Below are 19,132 nucleotides of genomic sequence, written 5' to 3' on the forward strand. Positions count from 1 at the left end.
GAAAACAATAAACAAATAACCCAATCAATTTCCATTAATGTTCGCACGATACAGGGGCAGTAGGCCAGCCGTCTCCGCACTACTGGCCCAGATTGTGTTCTCTAAACGACGCTTGTCCTGGCTTACTTTTTTAGCTCAGGCCTCTGGCCTAGCAGGCAACTTGCTATAATTTTAAGCTCGATCAGACGACAACGGAAACATCGAGCCACTATCGAACGGCATACCATCAATTGATTGAATCGAAAGTCATAGTAGTAGATATAGTTTCAATAAAACAAAAGCTCAGCTTCAGCTCGTACGGTGCTGGTAACTTAGACTTGCCTTCCAGACCGTTGCCACTAGTAAGTTGGCCACGGGTGCGGATATTTCGTTTATGTTTGCCCAGCATGGCAAAGCGTTGAGTTGCAGAATGTCACTCCGTTATGGCGAAAAATAACCGATGTTGCTAATTAAAGCAGATTGTGCACGTTGAGAACGGTTCAGCTATTAAACATACTTAATATTAGCCTTTGCACGATTCTAACGTTTATAACATTTATAGATCGGTATTCTTCCCAACAACTCAGACCACTCATATCCATACTATCACACAATATCTATTAAATGTTTGTGATGCAGGATTTAAACTATAGGGTTTCCCTCATTTGTACCGATCTCGTTCTCCTGGCCAAGGTTTATTCGACGTCAGGCCGACCTTGACACGCGGCTTGTTGTGTTTTTTTTTTTTGTTTTGGACAAAAACAGATATCTTTTGCGTAATCGCAAGTAATATGCGATCGATAGCTGATACAACTAGCGACAGAAGCCGGACTAATATCAGCCTTATTTATCGTCACTGCCGACCTTCAATATTATACGATAGTCAACGACAACAGTTTCAATGTATTGTTATGCGGGAAAAAACAGAAATGTAGAAAGGAAGAGAGTCGGAAGGCAGGCCCTGTACAGAAGGACAACATATTCTAAATTGGATTTACAATAACATCTATAAAGATCCTATTTTCACGGCTGTTCCATTTTTACTGTTAATACACTTTGGCACAACTGGTCATTGACCAAAAATGCCCCTAATCGTACATTAAACCGTAGAACGGGGCTTTACTAAGCCAGCTCTCAGGGTGTGCCCTACGTTGTATGTTGGACATAAAAGGCGAGCCCATACTTTTAGGACATCGTCAGGGTACGAAAACGCTGCAATAGCGACCAAAAGTTGTAATTTTGCTAAAAATAACTATTAAATTCTACATGACGCAACGCCATTGACGAACATTTCAGGATGAAATTTATTTATAATACTACCGATTAGATCCGGCAGGTGACTCAACTTAAAGCATCTCTTATTATTTGGCTGATTTGAGCATTTTCCTGTAGGAATCTGTTTTCTCTCGAGGGGAAAAGTCTCGGATATGTTAAGTAGTCCGTGAAGGTTAAAATGATTTAGACTCTGATTTCAGGTGAGGAATGATCAACTACGCATTCATTTTCTGAATACATCTCAAAAGCGTCTTTAACAGCGGGTCTACGTTAACCGCCTATCAACGATTTAAGAATAACCACATGTATATGCAGTTGATCATATCTTCTATCTTCATCTCACCGAGCGATTGAAATCGGCAGTCTAATAAGACAATAATGTACTCTAACAAGAACGTAGAGTCATGCTTTCATAATGTTTAGCTTCATGGCAGTGTTCAGTCACTTTACGCAGCTAGCGTAAGAGCGCATTGCGTGGGGTGGTCTGTGCCTCGAAGCGGTTACATAAGCTAACTAAAGTATTCAGAACGGGTTCCGCGAAGATCTGCCCCCGAAGTAACATCATCGAGGCCAGCAGTGGCAGTAGCGGCTGCCAACACTTCGAGAGGCGATGCATCTCGAAGAGGTGCTTTGCAAAACGAGTAGTGCCCAATGACAGAAAGCCCTGAAACGTACAGCTGAACGTACGCTTGCGGAGTTTTGGGCCCCCTGAAACCAGCGTATCCGGATCACTTAAAGCTTACGCCGTTAAAAGTTCAACCCAAGCCTTTAGTGAGGTCTCTGTCGCTGCTCATCTGAGATCGGAATGGCCGTTATATTGCCTGTGAGTGTGAACATTTCGCATTGCGTTTCGCCGTTGGAGCTCTACCGAGGCTTTAGACGTCAGGCTGATGGTAGAAGCACCGCATGCAACTAGTGCCAGTTGAGCTTCTTTTCGTCGCCACTCAACGTGTGACAGCTAGGACGATGGCTATATATCTATTGTGGTCATTTTTAGACAATCGAGATGTGCAAATCGTTCACTTCACGATCTACTGTTATCGAATGAGTATTGTTAGTGCGGCCCTATGTGTCTACTTGTGAAATCCTGGAATGTTGTATACTATACCATACAGAAACTCGTATCTCATTGTACATTCGGTTAGAAAATACTGATCGAATGCAAAGAATATAATAAGACTCCGCCGTAGGCCACTGCACAGAAACACACACCCAATTTGCGGCATCATTTCATCAACTGGTCTTAATCGACGGACGTTAGGCTGACTAGCATTTTTTCTTAAATGCGACCACACACATCACGCGTTTCCTTATCTACGAGCAGATAGTGATGGTATATCGCAACTACTTCTCCGTAAGCCCGGTCCCGAGAAATACTTTGGTCCCAGTTGATCTTTGTTGGCATCCTAGTGCTGTCAAAAGCGTGACCTTCCTGACGTCATTTTAATAGGAGCGGCTTACCCGACCTTTCGCGATGGCGAAAGGTCGGGTAAGCCGCTCCTATTATCAGGTTCATGTAAGCATGGGCAAGGCGGGCGCACACCTTATCTAAGTGTGTTTAGGTGACGCCCCTTATGGTGGTAAGACGATGCAACAATTCGGCCAGGTATAATATCAACAGTACGAAACTTTTCCTAGACTACGTTGAAGCAAAATAACATATATCTGTTTTGGCTATGATTGCGTATGTGACAGGAAGCCCTAAATCGAATTAGAGGATGGATAACACCTGGACCTGGACTCGAAGCACGAATTTTTCCTTATCGCAGATAATTTGAGAAATGTTATTGTCGTAGCGGAGCCATGTCACCGGAGTGACGCATATATTGTATTTGAACACACAATAGAGAATTATGGGCTTCCCGATTCATAGGCTAACATGTGTTCCCTTATCTTGCGGTTCATCGAGACAAATATAGAGACGTGAATACGGATACTTATGATCATACATCAACTAACTTCTTGAGAAACACCTAAGTCTGTCTAGATCGAAGAAAGCTAGCCATAATTCTTCGTTTAGTGGACCACTCGTGTAACGTAGTCTTCCCAGCTGTCGGTTGTTACGCGTTAATCCAATCTCATCAAATTGCCACAATCGTATCAACAAACCTTAAATATGTGTCAATTCAACATTCATCCTAAATCGTTCACCCGAGTCAAGCAGACAACCTGACCATGAATGGAAGTGGAGCCTACTTTCATTCAAACGTTTCTACGAATAGCAAATAAGTTCACAAGCTAATCGACTGCGTATGGTATATAATGTACAGCTGATATTGTATGTTTCTACAGGAGCGCATAGTCTGCACTATTTAAGGCTAACGGCTTAGACAATTTAACGACACTAATGGAAAATACCTTATTAAATGCATATATGTGAACGGTAAGTCCTAACGAGTAACGAAACCGCGCCGGTGAAAGACTGCGTTGATAATGTTCTGTGTGAAGAATGTATTGATAATGATAGACGGCAAGAAATTCATAATTGTCCTATAGACAACGCGTCGTGGTAATCAAAGAAATTCGAATTAAGTTTGAAAGGATTTCCTAATGGTTTTATCAACGAAATACACTACAACGTATGCCCAACAAAATAAGGGCTGAAAGTTTAAAACATGTAGGGCAAAACGGAATTTTACAACCAATGCAAAGTTTCCAGTGTCTGCAGACAAATATATGACACATTAGACATAAGTTCGGGCGTAGAGTGCAGTTGTTCTATGGAGTTCTCTCTAAAAAAAAAACTAATTCTCGCTTTATGGAGTCAATATTACCTCAAATAATGCGCTCGGAACGTATAACTTACTCATATGGAAAAGCACGGGCACGAAAAACCTTTGCTCTATAAACACAATGATCTAGATAAGATAGCTCAATAAATATCGAACGTCAATTAGTCCAAAAATCGTTGAGATTCGCTTCCACCTCTAGGAGAGTACCGTTCATAAACGGCATTGGCCATACGAGATGTATATATCCTAAAGACCCCACACGGATTAAACAACCATCTTTTTTTTTAACAATCTTTTGGGACCCTTATTCGTAAGCTTTCATCCATCTGTATATGTTTGTTGATTAAGCACCGACCATGACCTTCTTTACGTTCTAGTCATAGCGAGCACCATCATAATACGCGTACAGGTAGGAGCAGACTTGCAAGTTGACAGGAGCCGCAGATGTGTTTGGAAGAGCTTTCGACATCGATGGCTCCAGATGAGTATCCGAGATGAATTCGAGGGGAGCGGGATGAGGGGCGGTCCAAAAAACGCGCATCTGAGAACAAGGGATCTTCTGGTGACGCAGCTCTAGTCACCAAGGGCGTTACGAGGGCGTTAATCATCACTATCACGGCCGCTGAAGAAGTATCGAAATGGTCTAAGAGGTATTATTATCGATGCCATGTGAATTAGATTATGGCAAATATGACTGACCTAATTATAATTTATTATAGCCTCACCTTGCTTCTCTCTTCAATTTCTTTCATCGACTATTGCTTATGAGACTATCTATCTGTATTGTGTATATGATGCGAGGTCCTCCATTGTTCAGGCCGATGGAAGCTTACGCCCTTTCGCTCGCACAAGGAGCAAAAACTTAAGACAACGCGTTCATACGTTGTTACGTGCATTTATCGTGACTAGCGATCATCGAGCGAGCAAGTGGTCTGCGGAAGCCCAGGTCGACCAACTGAGCCGCAGTCTAAGCTAACGTTTCTAGCAGACCTACCAGATTAATCCTTTCTCCATGTTCATGAGCGTTTGTGTTCTATGACACGCTCGCCTGAGCGACAGCGTCTGCCGTCTTAGCATATATTTGTCGTTTCAATCGTATTTAACTCTATATGTATGTGTATCTGTATGAGTATATCTATAACTCCATGAGTCTACGGATTCGAGGGTCTCGTGTTGAATAGATGCATGGCTTCTTTTAGGTGGAACGACCTAAAACTAGCCAGTTCACAGTGATATTGGGAACAAGAGCCGTCCTTTGCCGGCATTGATGAACGACTGTATTAGGTTCGAGTATTGCAGAGAGTGCGATGTTTGTTAGACATAAAACCAGATAATTGCCATTCTGTTGCTGCTAGCTGACCTAGTGTGGTTCAAGTCGGAAAAAAATTCAAAAAAAAAAAAAAAATGCCTGATTTGTAGTCACGAGCTATCGCGTAGATTACATGTCATTTCCTTCTTTTGATCTCGCGCCTTTTTCTGTTGGATTTTCAGTTTTCACACCCACACACGTTTTCCTTTTTATGTTTGCCACTTTTTCCATTGTTTCCCATTTGAAAAAATCCTTAACTCAGTGCCAGCACTGATGCCCCCATTGCCTTCGAGGTTTGGACTCCTATGGCCAGTGCAATCGTAGCTCATGTAGTTGTCTTTTCCTGATGCAAAATGCCGCCCGGTTTCCGAACACTACTGTTGTGCCGAAACGGCGAAAGAATCCAATCGTTCTCGAGCGTCTCAAGGGAACGGTGCCTATCCGAATTGACTACTCGCGTTGCCATCCCATTTGGCCATTGCAGAAGAAGTCAGGTAGGTCGATAGGCATCCACCTAGTGGTCTATAAGCTTGCCTGGAACGACTCGTTTATGCGCACGGCCAGTGACTCTCATTGGCTTGCTTTGGTTTCACTGTAGACGTTACCAGTTAGCTATATGCTAGTTAAGTTAAGTTAAGTTGTCTTATAGCGACTAAGTGGATAGTGGTGCATAGGCAATCACGATTTTAGCAGGGTCTCTTTTATAAATAGTTAATAATTTAGGTTCAGGGACAATAACTTTCGCCACAAATATACCACAGTCTCTAACACCATAGCGAGAAACGAGATTGTAAATAATCGCTATCCGCCGTTGCGGATGGAGGCCATTTCATGAACGCGGAACACCTACTCTGTTCATCAAATAACTGTATATAATCTATACTACACAATGTTTGTTTTATGTGTGTAAAAATAAGGGATTTCAATTTAGCTTTTGCACACAGTTGGGCATACAGGAATTTAGGGATTTCTGCACAGAATTTTAGAGGAGTTGAGGGGCTGATGAAGTGCCGGTAACAGTCGAGTTTATAAAAATGAGCATTAAGCTTTTATTATAATTCACTATTGAATTAGCAAAGCAACCCTTGGTAACCGTTTGCTGCTGTCTGACTTTTCCTGTGATGTATATATTCCTGCAATATTTCGCATTTGCTAAAAGTTTTGCTCCTTACTCGGATGTCAGACGGTTTCTTTCTGGAATTCATCATCGGCCGGCTTGAACCACGACTTCGTGCACTCGAATTTAACATTTGTCACGCATTTACCCAAGTAACAGCGAGTATAAGCGTTATAAAAGAATATCGTGATGATATGATTAGCTTGGAAGCATGACGAGTTAATAGCGGTCACCTAAATCGTAGTTGACAGGAAAGGTTGTTATTTCCAGCAGGTATCCGAAGCTAACCTGGTGTAATTAGTGAGAACAAGGTTGGTTGCCATATCATCTCTTGTATCTGTTACAATCACAAAACATTTCGTTTTTACGACGCGCTACCGAGAATGCGAGCTTAAATACCATAGAGAACGATGCCTTCCACATCCTCGGATTGTCGGCACCTGCAGCTACGGGGCCCAACGCATGTCTTCTACACGCAGCTAGTTGATCGTACGTCGCGACCCATCCAATCTTGCATCTTGTTCGGGACCCAACCCGGGTCGACGGGACGGGGTGGCATAAAAACATCTTTGTCTGCTACGCAATCGGCTAGCTGTTCTTTCTGCTTAGCTGTTCCAGGGCGTATCATGTCGTTTTCTGCCATTTTTCCCACTCCTTTCTATTCGGACAAGAAACGATCTAGCTTGGAGGTAATGCCAGTCAAGAGGAGCCCCCTACCTCCCCAAAAAGCCCACAATCCTTGGCAAAGCTACGCTTATTTGGGCCAAGCAGGTAAATTGAGCCGCTTTACTACAAAGCTCTCAAGAAACAACTAGCAGTATGCAGCAACCCCCGGTGCTAACAGTGCTAGCGGCACCAGCAGCAGCTACGGAGGCAGCTGTTGGCATCTGGTCAAACGTACTCCCATTATCCTGCTCCGCTCGGGCTGCCGCTTAAGCTCAACTTCGGTCTGGCTGAGCAGGCGTCAATGACAATATGATGCCTGCCAGAGGAAAAGGTTTGGCAGACAGCGAGCAAGCGAAAGATACATCCGCAGACAAACATAACAACGAACTGATATCGTGTCAGCTTTCGTCGTCCGTTGTTGCTGGATCACATCGCATCGGTGGGTCGGTCGACTTGTGCGAAAGAGGGAAAGCCCAACGTATGTAGGCCGGCTTCTTATTCCGCGATGAAAGAGGCTGGCCATAGCAAACATATTCAGGAACACACCATCCTTTTCTGAGTGCATCTTGTTCGTTCTACTCTGCTCGCTTTCTGCCTGTTTGGATGCGAAGCTGCTGCAGGTACCCAGCTGGGTCGGTATCGGATAGGCGGACAGTCTGTGCGGTCCAACAGAGCCTCTATGCTACCTTCTTCTACCAATGCCTTCTTTTGGGCTTCTGGCGATCTTGATGATGCAACGGCTAGTTCTATGTACTAAACCTAAGGCCGAGTTTTTGCCACTGTTGTTTTCACTACCTACTAGGCTGTCTGCGTAGCTGGATTACTGGATAAACGTAGCGTCCTCATAGTGCTGACGTTTTTCCTTGGAGTCTTTTCTCCCAAAAAAACCAGGCCCAACCGATGGTCGCCTCTTCTCCCTTCGGCCTTAATATTATTACTGCTATTCACTATGTGACGCTTAACCAATGGTAGCGATCACGGTAGTTGAGGGCGCTTAAACGGTGTGGCCTCGCCGGCCTTAACCTTCCTTTTGCTATCGGAGAAGTCAATGCGCAAGAGCGGCTGTGTTGCGATTCCGTTCACCGACAGCAGTTTACTCTTTTCTTTTCTATCTATCCCAGTCCACTTTTTCTAACCCTTCAGCAACCACCTTCGGTCATGAATAATCTGCTACCAGTTGCTTGTTCTGTTGCGGACTTTGCGCGACCCGATTTGCCCCACCCGGTACCCCGGTGACCTTCCCTGCAAGACTTGCTTTTCTTTCCGGCAGTAACAAAAACAGAGCGAGGGGAGCGCTTCGCCGGTATACGAAACGTAGGTGTACGATACTGACTGAGGTGGACCGAGTTGGGAAGAATTAGGGAAAAACGCGGGGAAAAATAAGTCTGTCTGCAGCCGGAGCATGGATAGGAAACAATGCTAGAACCGAAAGCGGGTCTTCCCTTTGCTTTGTCTAGGTCCTTTAGTTGAGTCCATGCAGTGACTTAATCATCTAACCGAAACACAAGTCGACTGCTGTCAGCTCGATCCTGTTAATTTGGGCACACAGCCGGTCTTAGTCTCGTTTATGGCACTGTACGTCATTAACAACAGTGACAGCAATGTTAGCGTTGACTCGAACGAACTGGTCTGACGGCTTGAGTTTGTCGACCTAGTCTGGTCATGCCCCTCAGGGCCAGCGGCCCCAACACAACGGCCAACTGCCCCCTATAACTAGCCACCAATTCCGCGTGATGTACCACTACAAAACTCGACAAGCATATCCCTCCATTCCTTCATCGCCAATAGCTAGTCGAAGCCTGTCACCTCTATTTTTGGTTACATGTAATACTGGCAGACAAAACGAGATGCTAAAACTCAAAAACGCGTGAATTTCTACCACACGGCCAACCAAGTCAAATCAAGTTCGAACACGCTGCTGCCCGAAGCCCTCAAACTTAAACAAAGATCATTGTTTTCGTCTACCTTTTGTTGAACACACGATACACATGGTTGTCCGCATCATACTTCTGTCATGCGCAACTATAACACGCCTGTATTCCTCCCTACGTATATCTGATAATGGTCATAGTCACAATAGTAGTAGCACTTTTTTCGTAGCCACGCAATACTTCCTTTACAGACGATATGAACTGACTTTGTCGTACCAGCAACAGCAAACACAATTGCTTTCGCCATTTCCGTCCCACCTATTTAATCAGCTCTACTATTTCTAACCTTTCATTGTCAAACAACTTCTTGCAAGCCCGAAGATTATCAAGTACGCCAGCGATAAAGAGCGAAGGGTGACTGAGCAAAAAGGAGGGTAGCCCCTTGTCGACGAGCGTGGATGGAGTGCGGTATTGTGAGATTTGGAGCCTTGGGATCTCCTATTGCATTCGCCTCCTGCTGATCTGTCACTTTGGGAATAATCCGGCCCAGCAGCAGCGGCAGCAGAGGCAGAAGTTGCTATAATATATAGTGCGGTAGAGGCAAGAGTAGATTTCCTAAAGACATGGAACCTCGGATTGTACGCACCGATTTTCCGACTAAATCTGACCCAGCAACCGGCCTCCGCTGGCACCTCCGGCAAACCACGTTATCCAGAGTATAGCGACCAGTGGAGTTACGGAATGAAACTACATCCGACCCAGAAAACCGAGTAGAGGATTCGAAGAAGCAGGGCGTTTGTGGGCGCGTCTTAATCCCATTCCGATCGGTCAGTCAGTTAGTTAGCAGCACTAGCTAAGCAGCCTCGTCGGGCTTCTGACGTTTGGTTAATTGCAGCCGCGGGTCAGGCGTTAGTTGAATTCTGACTCGTTCAGACGACAGCGAGAAGGAGGGCGTAGTGTAGAGACGTCGATCGTCGACGCTAAAATGCTTACAATTAATAGGGGCGCACGCGAGGATCTACTTGAATACTTCAAGGATCTATTTTAAGCAAAAATCACCACCAAAATAAAAGAAAATATTTGCCACGATGAGTCAAGTCTATCGTTATTGAAATTTTACGATACAACCTACGATAGATTAATTGATCTTATTTATTCATGCACTTATAGTCTTGTCCTACGTTCTGGTTAAATAAATTACCAAGATAAATGTGTCCTTTTACTTGAAATTTGTTTACATTAGCGCGAATCTAATCATGGGAGGTAAATCGTTAAATCGGATGTTGGCATATAGTTGTACGTTGCGGGAAGATACGGGGTTCTGCTAATTACGATAATATGAGCCTTCCACGTGGGGTGTTAGCTATTAGGTTAACGGGAGACCCTCTTGGAACACAAACAGCCACAGTCACTGCCTGCATACGTTGTGCTGGCACTCGATGTTTGAGCGCACAGAAATACGTGAAGACCGATGTGGCACAATGAAGATGGTAGCAAAGCGACGACCATCATAGCTGCCGCTGCGGGGAATGTCAGCGATCCGAGTGAGAAAGTAAGATGGGGTCTGAGAAACTCTGCCGAAGCTCGGTAGAGCGACGCCGAATGAGGACGAAGAACCGGGAATTCGATCCCATCGGCCGGATAAGGACCAGCAAAGAGGCCACGGACAATGTAAAGGCCGCGTACAGGTGTCGGAGGCAGGGATGGCGACGACGGTGCGAAAAGAACAGACAGACGGGTAAGCGGAGTAAACGGCTTGGGCAGCGCTTGCCGGGTTGGCCACCAAACACAACCATGCACTCCCACGCAACATGAGAGCGGCGAAGAGAAGCCACGGAGAAGAAGAGATGCTGGCTGCAGCAGTTTCATGCAGAAACGATGCTGCAAGGAGGTTTGAAGGCCAATGGCGGTATTGTGCTCAGGGAACAAAGAATTAGACAGTTTTGGATAAGAGCTCACTATGGCTGGGAGCACGTAAGGGGGCACAACAGGCAAGCCTAGAAGCAAAGGAGTTACGGACTATCGTCAATAACAGGGCCGCAACAAAGTACTTCCACAGAAAGCCTAGTTAGCTATTTTTTGATATTAAAGTACACTGCCATGCCAGTTTGTTGCTTATTGATAGTTACTGTTATGCAAAGGCCACTGGTGAGAGTCTGGAACTGGCATTACAGCGAGCCAAGAGAACACGCGATGCGTGACAAGAACACTTACGGGTGCTGGAAATCGGCCGCAAACAAAACAATGCAGGACAACATGTGATGGAGATAATGTTAATGTCAATGTCATTTGAGGGCATGGCTTCTTGAAGCCTGCCTTCTTGTTGCCTACTTCGAGGTGTAATGTTTCAAACAGAGGGTGAACCCCTTTATAGAGGTTAGTGCCCCGAGGGTAGAGCGCCAGCAAACTATATTTGTAGGAAAAGAAATTGTAGCCAACATAGCCGTTGCCACTTATATCAGCTAACAAGTCATCAATGCAACAAACAGAGATCAAACGATGGCACAAGCTTAACCAGCAAAAAACGGAATGAAGCGATGAAAATAGGCGGATTAAAGCAAAAGTCTAGGCAACCGGCAAACACATCAGGAAAATTATCAGTGTAAATTCAAATATTTCTATTGAGACGGAAAATTTTCCTGGAAAACACTCAATGAAATGCGATATATATGTGTGTGTATGTGCGTGTGGAAATAACATAAGGTGGATTTGGTAATAACGAAGTGTTGCGTTCATGTGGCGATAGTGAGAGAACAAGTTACTTTGTAGCTACTATTTTGTCATTGCAGGTATCATCAAATAACTATCCTGTGTCATAGCCATTATCATTGTTAAAAACGTACTAAATAAAAGAACAATCAAATCAACGCATTGCCAAAAACATAACGTAACCTATTCAAGGCTTTTATTATGATTGATCACAGTTGTATGTGCGTGGCATATATATTAAGCAAATGAATTTATTTCCTTTTCATATAAAGTACGCACACACTGGCATAGACTCTAAACAGTAACAAATAAACAATATTCGGAAAAAACAGATACTACCCACATCTTAATCACACGTGAGTAATATTAGTAATAAATGGAGGTATAGCACCGTGTTCTTGTTCCTGCCGGTATATGTTGAAGCCCTGTTTTTTTCGTCTGGACCTCCTACCATTTTGTTAGCTGTTGATGCCTTCGTGCCCTTTCATGTTGTTTGGGTTAGACAGAAAAAAGGAGGCGAGATTCAACGGAGTAGAAAGTAAAGCGGGGCCAAGATTCTGTACACCAAAGTAGTTGTCCGCACTGCGGCATGTTTGCACTGCTGTCCCCTCCGCTGAACTCAGGAGCCCCCGTCGCTCATCGCCTACATTGACTCCCATATAGACCCGCCCTATTTTTTGCCCTAGAGGGACTGAAGGATCACATGACGCTACCAGAACCGTCCAGCTGTCTCCTACCGGTTCCTGTCTTAGCATGACGTACACACTGGGCGGCACGGGGAGAGAGGTCGGCCCAGTCGACGCAGCACCCACACCGATGAAGCAAAGATTTGATTGAGTCGCGCATTTCGGTTTACCTTTGCTCTACTTCAATCTTATGTGAATCAATCTTCGTTAACTTCATAAAGTTATTTAAATACAACGGCTTTGTCACAAATTACCGTGTGAGCACGGCGAACTGTCATTGGTTTACGGATGCCGAGAGACTATTACTGCTTTCTGATTAAATGACTAATCCGCTCGATGTTCTGCTTTATAAACAGATTTATTGAAACGCCAACTATAAAGGCGTCTATTTTGAATAACAATTGAGATTTTATATAGATTAGCGTAAATCCTGGCGAGTGCTTCTAAAAACTACTAGTCTGAGTAAGTTTGATATCTTTGCCTTCGTTTAAGGAAACGAAGAAGCAAACAAAATTCAATCCCGGTATGAAAAGTTCTTTGAGTAAGCACCTTAGCTACAACAACTTTGAGAAAATGTCATCAAACGTAGATGGTTCTCTGCCGGTTTAGTAACGTTTAGCCATATAAATTAGTTAATTTCTTTTTATATGTGTACAGCTATATACTAACGCTTATAGTATCGTGTCCGTCATAGTGCATCGTAATTTTTAGATTTGATTTGAGTTTTACTCGTTATATTAACTCGCATCACTGAATCATCACAGTGGCCACAGTAGCCCTAACGTAACACAGGACAATCTAGATAGGCCTGTGTACTATAGTGTAGCCCGTGTCAAAAGACATGAGCCACAAGGCAGCCTGCTTAGGTTTTTGCCAGCAGCTTACCCGTCTGAACGAGCCATCGCAACGGTAAATATCAAAATCGGCCGAATCCAATGATGGCCACTATCGCCATTGGAGTGCATCCCCAATGCCTTCTAATAAACGAGTGAATCAGTGACGTCACTCATGCACTCCAGTCTGCGTGTATGACGTAGGAGATGTGCACGCTATACTAACGCGGTTCTTTTTGTGGCTGGCCTTTGAACGACATCATTAGAAAAGGGTATGCTGAGCGAAATAAAGAATTAGCCGAATCGTAGAGTTAACTAAAAGACATCGATTGGGATCGCAGTGTGAGTTTCCACCGTGCCTTTTGTCTTCCATTGCACCGATAGGCGTTATGTGCACCGAGCAGCGCCCGCTATCTACTGCGAGGTCGCTAAGCTACTTTTACTGGTAGTATATATGGCAAAATGCAAGCGCAGGAAGCAAAACGGCACATGTTACTATAAGAAATATTACTAGGACGACGAAATATCGAACGGAAAGCGTCCCACAGTCCCGGTAGAAAAGCAATCGAAGTTGGCTTGACTCACTATTGCCTTTTTTCTGCCAACAAGGCTTCACAGTGCGGGAACTAACGAAGAGACTGTTGCAGCCTGCTCAGTAATAAAGCTATTGGTCCACACAGGGTCCGCTACAAGCATCTCCAATACGCCATCGTTCTGCCACTGTGCTTGACGGCGTTATTTATTAGATATGTATACATTAGTACACTTCCAATCCAATGGAAAGATTCTACCCTGTTTGTGATGTCTAAGGGAAAGGGCGGTTTAGTCCCGTTGTCACCATTGCTCTCCGGCTTGCTGTCAGAAGAATAGCTACTTAGAAAGCATACATGCCGCGCTAACGGAGTCGTATGGATTCCGGAGGGAAGGCTCCGTCGGAACAGCATAAAAAATTCTCACAACCGATCTCAGGAAAGCGCTGGCCACGCCGCGCAGTCCGCTATACGCAGTACCTTTCGACTTCAAGGTAACTTTCGACTCGACGGTCAGGGACAAGGTTGCGCTCATGGTTGGTAAAGTGAGTGTCAATATGACCGAACCCAATTTTCTCGCTGCAATTCTACGGGAGAACAAAATAACAATCGACAACGGGGTGGCTCGCCATTCACATAGGCAACTGGCCTGACCCAGGGGGTTAAGTTAAGCCCGCTCTTAGCCTACATTTTGCTGAAGAGCTTTTCTAATCAAGTAAGAAAGCTGAGAATCGGGCTCATCTTGTATGGAGACGACTTAGTAACATACGTATCGAATAGGTCCCAAGTGCAGCAAACTCTAGGCCGGTTCCACGTGCCAGTCCCAGATTTGGAACCCATCGCAAACCTGACCAGGACATAGGCTCTGAAGTTTAGAAGGGAGGCAAGACAGCGGCTACTGATACTGTCTTCGCCTCCTATCTAGTTAAACCGGTTTGCCGGTGGCACATAGGGCGACTCTTCTTCACAAAGTGAAGAAGTTTCACTGCGCACGTCGTCGAAAATTGCAGGAAGGCAGTGTTGGCCGCGTTGGCGATCAAACTTCTCATCGGGCGTTTCTCGCAACCGCTTTCAACTTTTTCGACTCTAAAACTACTTCGATCACAAATGTATAAGATATGCATCATTGGAAAAAAATTTCACATTGGAGAACCTCGGACAATTAAATCGCGTCGACGCCTCCTTCCTCAAAAGCACACTGGGACTACACGTAGCGAGCTGAAATCGTCTTTCGTATCTACTACTCTGCTGCCACCACTGCTATCATGAGACCTACGTTGTTGAGTGAGCTCCTAGCAAGGGAAGCCTTAAAAGTCAACCTGAGGAGCTGGAAGCAAAAAGTCACGGAGATTGATGAAGATTTACTTGTTTCACGTGCGATGAGGAACAACGAGTGGAATGGGACGAACCAGCTGAACAGATATGTCGTAAGTCGCGTTGCTGTGCATGAGTTTCAGTATAGGCTCTGCAGGAGGTCAGGTTTTAGACCTAATGATACACGTAACTGTTCCAGATGCGGGTCATAGATAGTCCCGCCTGTCGCCTTTTGCTACTACCTTTAGGACATCTGGCATATCTCTTAAATTAGTTTTGTGGACTCAATAAGATCCTTATAATCTACGTGACAAAAATCGTTGTAAATGATTCGAGATACTCTCTCTGATAATGGAATGTTGTGGTGTTGACCTGTGTGTATTTATAATTTGATTGACCATCGCCTGCTCTTTCGTCGCTCGTTCCGTCTTGCTCGGAGAACGCACATGGCAATAGCATCTAGCAGAAACAGCAGTAGATCATAACCCGGCAGCAGGCATCTTGATTTTGCTCCTTTTTTGACGCAAAGTGCTTGGTCATTCCTGCTCATACCCTACCTCTGGCACACCCTACTGTGAATGTCACCCTACAACTGGGCCTCATTCATGGCGGCGGCGGCACCTCTATAGTGAACGACAAAACTGTACTACAAGGAAAGGACTCTAAGTGAGTGATCGAGGGAGCACTATACATACAGAAACGCACAATCGTACAGGAAAGGAACACTCATCTAGAGACAAGCCGTGGCAAAAACAAACATACATCGCTGTTGTCCGTCTTCGCTGATGAATCGCGCATAATGCGATGACAGATGCGATGCATAGGCCATGCGGCCAGATCGGCAATAAAGACAACCCTTCTCGCTATACAGCTGCTCCCGCGTCCCCTTTTTGATTACCGCAGCGGTCAGTAAGCAATAGCTTAATCGGAGTTCAGCTAGTTTCTTTGTCCATTCTTCTGTCGGTCTGACTATGAGATAGAAAAGGTAAGAGCAGCATGAGCGTGAGCAGCAAAATCAGTCCCATCAACAAGAATAACGGCGAAAGTTGTTATTGCACCGATGTGGCTGACAAAAAGCTAGAAGTGGAGTAACCGCAAACCCCTTACCTCTACCTCTGTTGTTCCCTGTTTAGTCGTTCCCGGCTTTATCCGACGGCGGTCTTCCATTGATCTGCTTGGCAAACATCATCAAGTCTCGACCGGCTCTGTCGCTAACATTTGGTGCCACACGAAGACAGATGTCGTACAAGCAGGTCCCTTCGCCTATTAGGTCGCTCTTATGCCGTCTCGTTACTCAGCTTGTCGCTGGGTTGCGTTGCAGGAGGCTCGTAGCATTTGACACTCGTTCTCTTGGTGCCGAATGAAGGCTGATCTGCCGCTGCTGATGCTCCCAGTAGTGCTTACCATCGGATTGGGGCTCTGCATGTTGCCAACAATGTGCAAGGCTCTAAACTAGCCTCGTTTTGCCTAACTTCATAACTTAACCAGTAGTAATTGTAGTTGATTTGGCGCTTTTTCAATCAGCGTGTTATTATTATTATTATTATCATCCTTAAGGGTTCGCTTATTTAGCCAAATATTTAACCAAATAAAATAATTTACATTAAAATTTAGCGCGGCAAGATGTTAACTGTTTGACGAACGTTGAAAAAAGCTCGTCTGTTATATAAAATTAATTCTCACAAACGAAAACCTGGTGAGCGGCTATAACGCCCATCGAATCGTACCTTTGGCCAAATTTGACCTAGTTCGAATATTCTAACATTCATAATGCAATCCAGTAGAAAGCAGCGACATGCTGGAGAGAAGGTAAAGCCGAGAACGGCGGGCAAAATAAGCCTTGAACGACACTTCCACTATGACATGACAGTTGAAGCATTCTACTCACCTAAGGCAAGGCCCAGCTGCCAGACCGCTTTACCGTGCTTCTGGGGCTCCCGCTGTGATCGTCTGCAATCTTGACACACAGCGACCCTTTTGCCCGGAGTATAGATACAAAAACGGGCCAATTGACCGAAACCAACAGGTTGGCGCCGCTTTGACCAAGGCTACGGCGCCATCAAGTAACTTGCCACGTCTGCCCAGTCTTTCAAAGGTTGGCCATCTCCATCTTCCTATACTATTTCCCCAAGGTGGGAGACAGGTGTGGCTGTTTCATGTAAGCGTTACTACTAGAGCGACACAACAGCGCAACAGGTGGCTCGAGGCCATCATTGTGCTTGGCCGGGTGTTCGTTCTTGAGTTTCTCAAGCTTTCCGTCACCCCATCCGTCGCCCCCAGGAATTCTGCCAAAAGCAACCGCGCTGAGAAACTAAGAAAGAACAGGCTGAGGCGTGTCGACGGCGCAGCTGGCTTCTCACTGATTTAACGGACGGATTCTGTAACCAACCCAATCAACTATTCGCGATGAACTGTCACAGCGCGGGCCAGACGGCAACACCTTTTCGAGCGAATATGAGTTCAGCAACGGTACGTCGTGAAAGGAATAGCTCAATGAGATTAAACTATTACGGTTAAAGCTCCGTCTCTATACCGACATTCAGGGAGGACAGTTCACTCTGTCACTGTGCTAATGCTAGAGATGCTAGGCGTATACGGCAGTGTTCGAGATTGTGAAAGGGGCCTAAAGATGACATGGGCCTCGAAAGTGGCGAGAAAGCTCGCCTTGTCAGGGATCCTCACTGTCATCACTGGGTTACGCGTTAATCTCATCAGTGACAAGTCACGCAATGAAGCCCCAGAGCCGAAGGAAGCTTCGAACCGAACTGAACGGCAGCTTCCTCTGCGTAGTCGAAAGGTGGCGGTGGAAGCAGCAGCGTCGGCGGCAGCAGCGGTAACAGTAGGAGTACTACTAAGCAATAACCTAAGGGTTCTTGTCGGTTCCGCCAACTATGAGTCCTCTCGTGTCACAAACAGGAGCCCCTGGCTTTGCCGCAGTAACAGCGTCTGTATCAACGGTACGTACAGCCGATTGGAAATACTGCGTATCGTGAGGTTGGAAGTTAGCGCGGACGCATGGGAAAGGCCTGTCCTACATGGCAGGGGCAAGGCATCGACGAGGAAAACGACGAGACCCTGCTTCACCGGAAGGCCCCAGAACCACATCCGGCCGTCAGGCGGCAACGGACAGATAAGGGTCGCCGACAAGACGTGATCTGCCTTTAAGACAAGAAAGACTTGTATGGTTTCCTCCTCAGCGAAACGCTACCTCGGCCGGATCAAGCAGGCGGACGAACGGAGCATAGGGCGATGAGAGAGCTACCGTTTCATACGAGAGACTCTAGGAAAGAAAATGTCTGAGAATGAAGATATGTACAGATAATCTCCGGCATAAAGAAGGGGGATTCCTTATGAGAGTTTAGAACTTGGTTTATCAGTGTAGGCCACTGACGTAATGGTCCTGCCTATGTCAGAGCGATGTCTCATCGTAATATAATGCCATGTTTATGCAACAAAACGAGATCACAAAACTGCTTTTTGACTGTAGCTTGATTTATTGATCATTTTTCAGGGAGTGAGGGTAAAATAGGGCTCTAAGATCTTTAGCAGTAGATGCCATAGTTGAGCGCTATATGACTGAATACTATGTTACCTAAGGTGAGCTGTTAATAAGTGATTATACGCAATCTATTGGAATGAAATACCTATAAAAAAAAAAGTGCAATAATTTGGCCCTTTATCTTTTAACATTTCGCGTGGACTTCGTACTACATCACTCGTACGTGGATAGTTTCAATTGTGTTTGTTCGTCAACCCTAATTATATCCACTAGCCAAATGCGGCTGAGAATATATATTAGGATTGTCTATAAAAATCAACTTAGATGAAAGTATCGAGTCGGATGTCTCTGTAAAAGAAATTATAGTCTTGTCAAGTATCGACGAGGCAGTAAGGACAGATACTAGCAGTAGTTGGATCTCGCGCATCCGTCCATCTATGGCTACCATCTATGGCTAACGATACTGTAAACGGCATGCTGTAAGCTATCAAAATTTACATCACAATCTACGTGTTTGTTTCAAATGACTGTTTTCCTAGTGTCAAGGCGTTGGTCAAGAAAGGTTTATGGGGTCACGATCAATACATGCCGGTTGATTTCTTCAACGTAGAT

General features: G+C 45.1%; 1 protein-coding gene across 24 annotated transcripts in view; it reads left to right on the plus strand.

Moving 5' to 3' along the window:
- The window catches only part of LOC111251066 (uncharacterized), a 126,314-nt gene that overhangs the window by 41,201 nt on the left and 65,981 nt on the right, over nucleotides 1–19,132 (plus strand). The window contains exon 2 of one of the 24 annotated variants that reach the window (XM_086991836.1): nucleotides 4,364–4,636. The exons of the other annotated variants lie outside the window; for them this stretch is intronic. The gene's annotated coding sequence lies outside the window, so the exon portion shown is untranslated. The remainder of the gene's footprint in view (nucleotides 1–4,363; nucleotides 4,637–19,132) is intronic. 24 annotated transcript variants of the gene reach the window in all.

The sequence above is a fragment of the Varroa destructor genome, unplaced genomic scaffold (assembly GCF_002443255.2).
Source record: "Varroa destructor unplaced genomic scaffold, Vdes_3.0 BEIS01000005.1, whole genome shotgun sequence".
Taxonomy (NCBI): Eukaryota; Metazoa; Arthropoda; class Arachnida; order Mesostigmata; family Varroidae; genus Varroa; species Varroa destructor.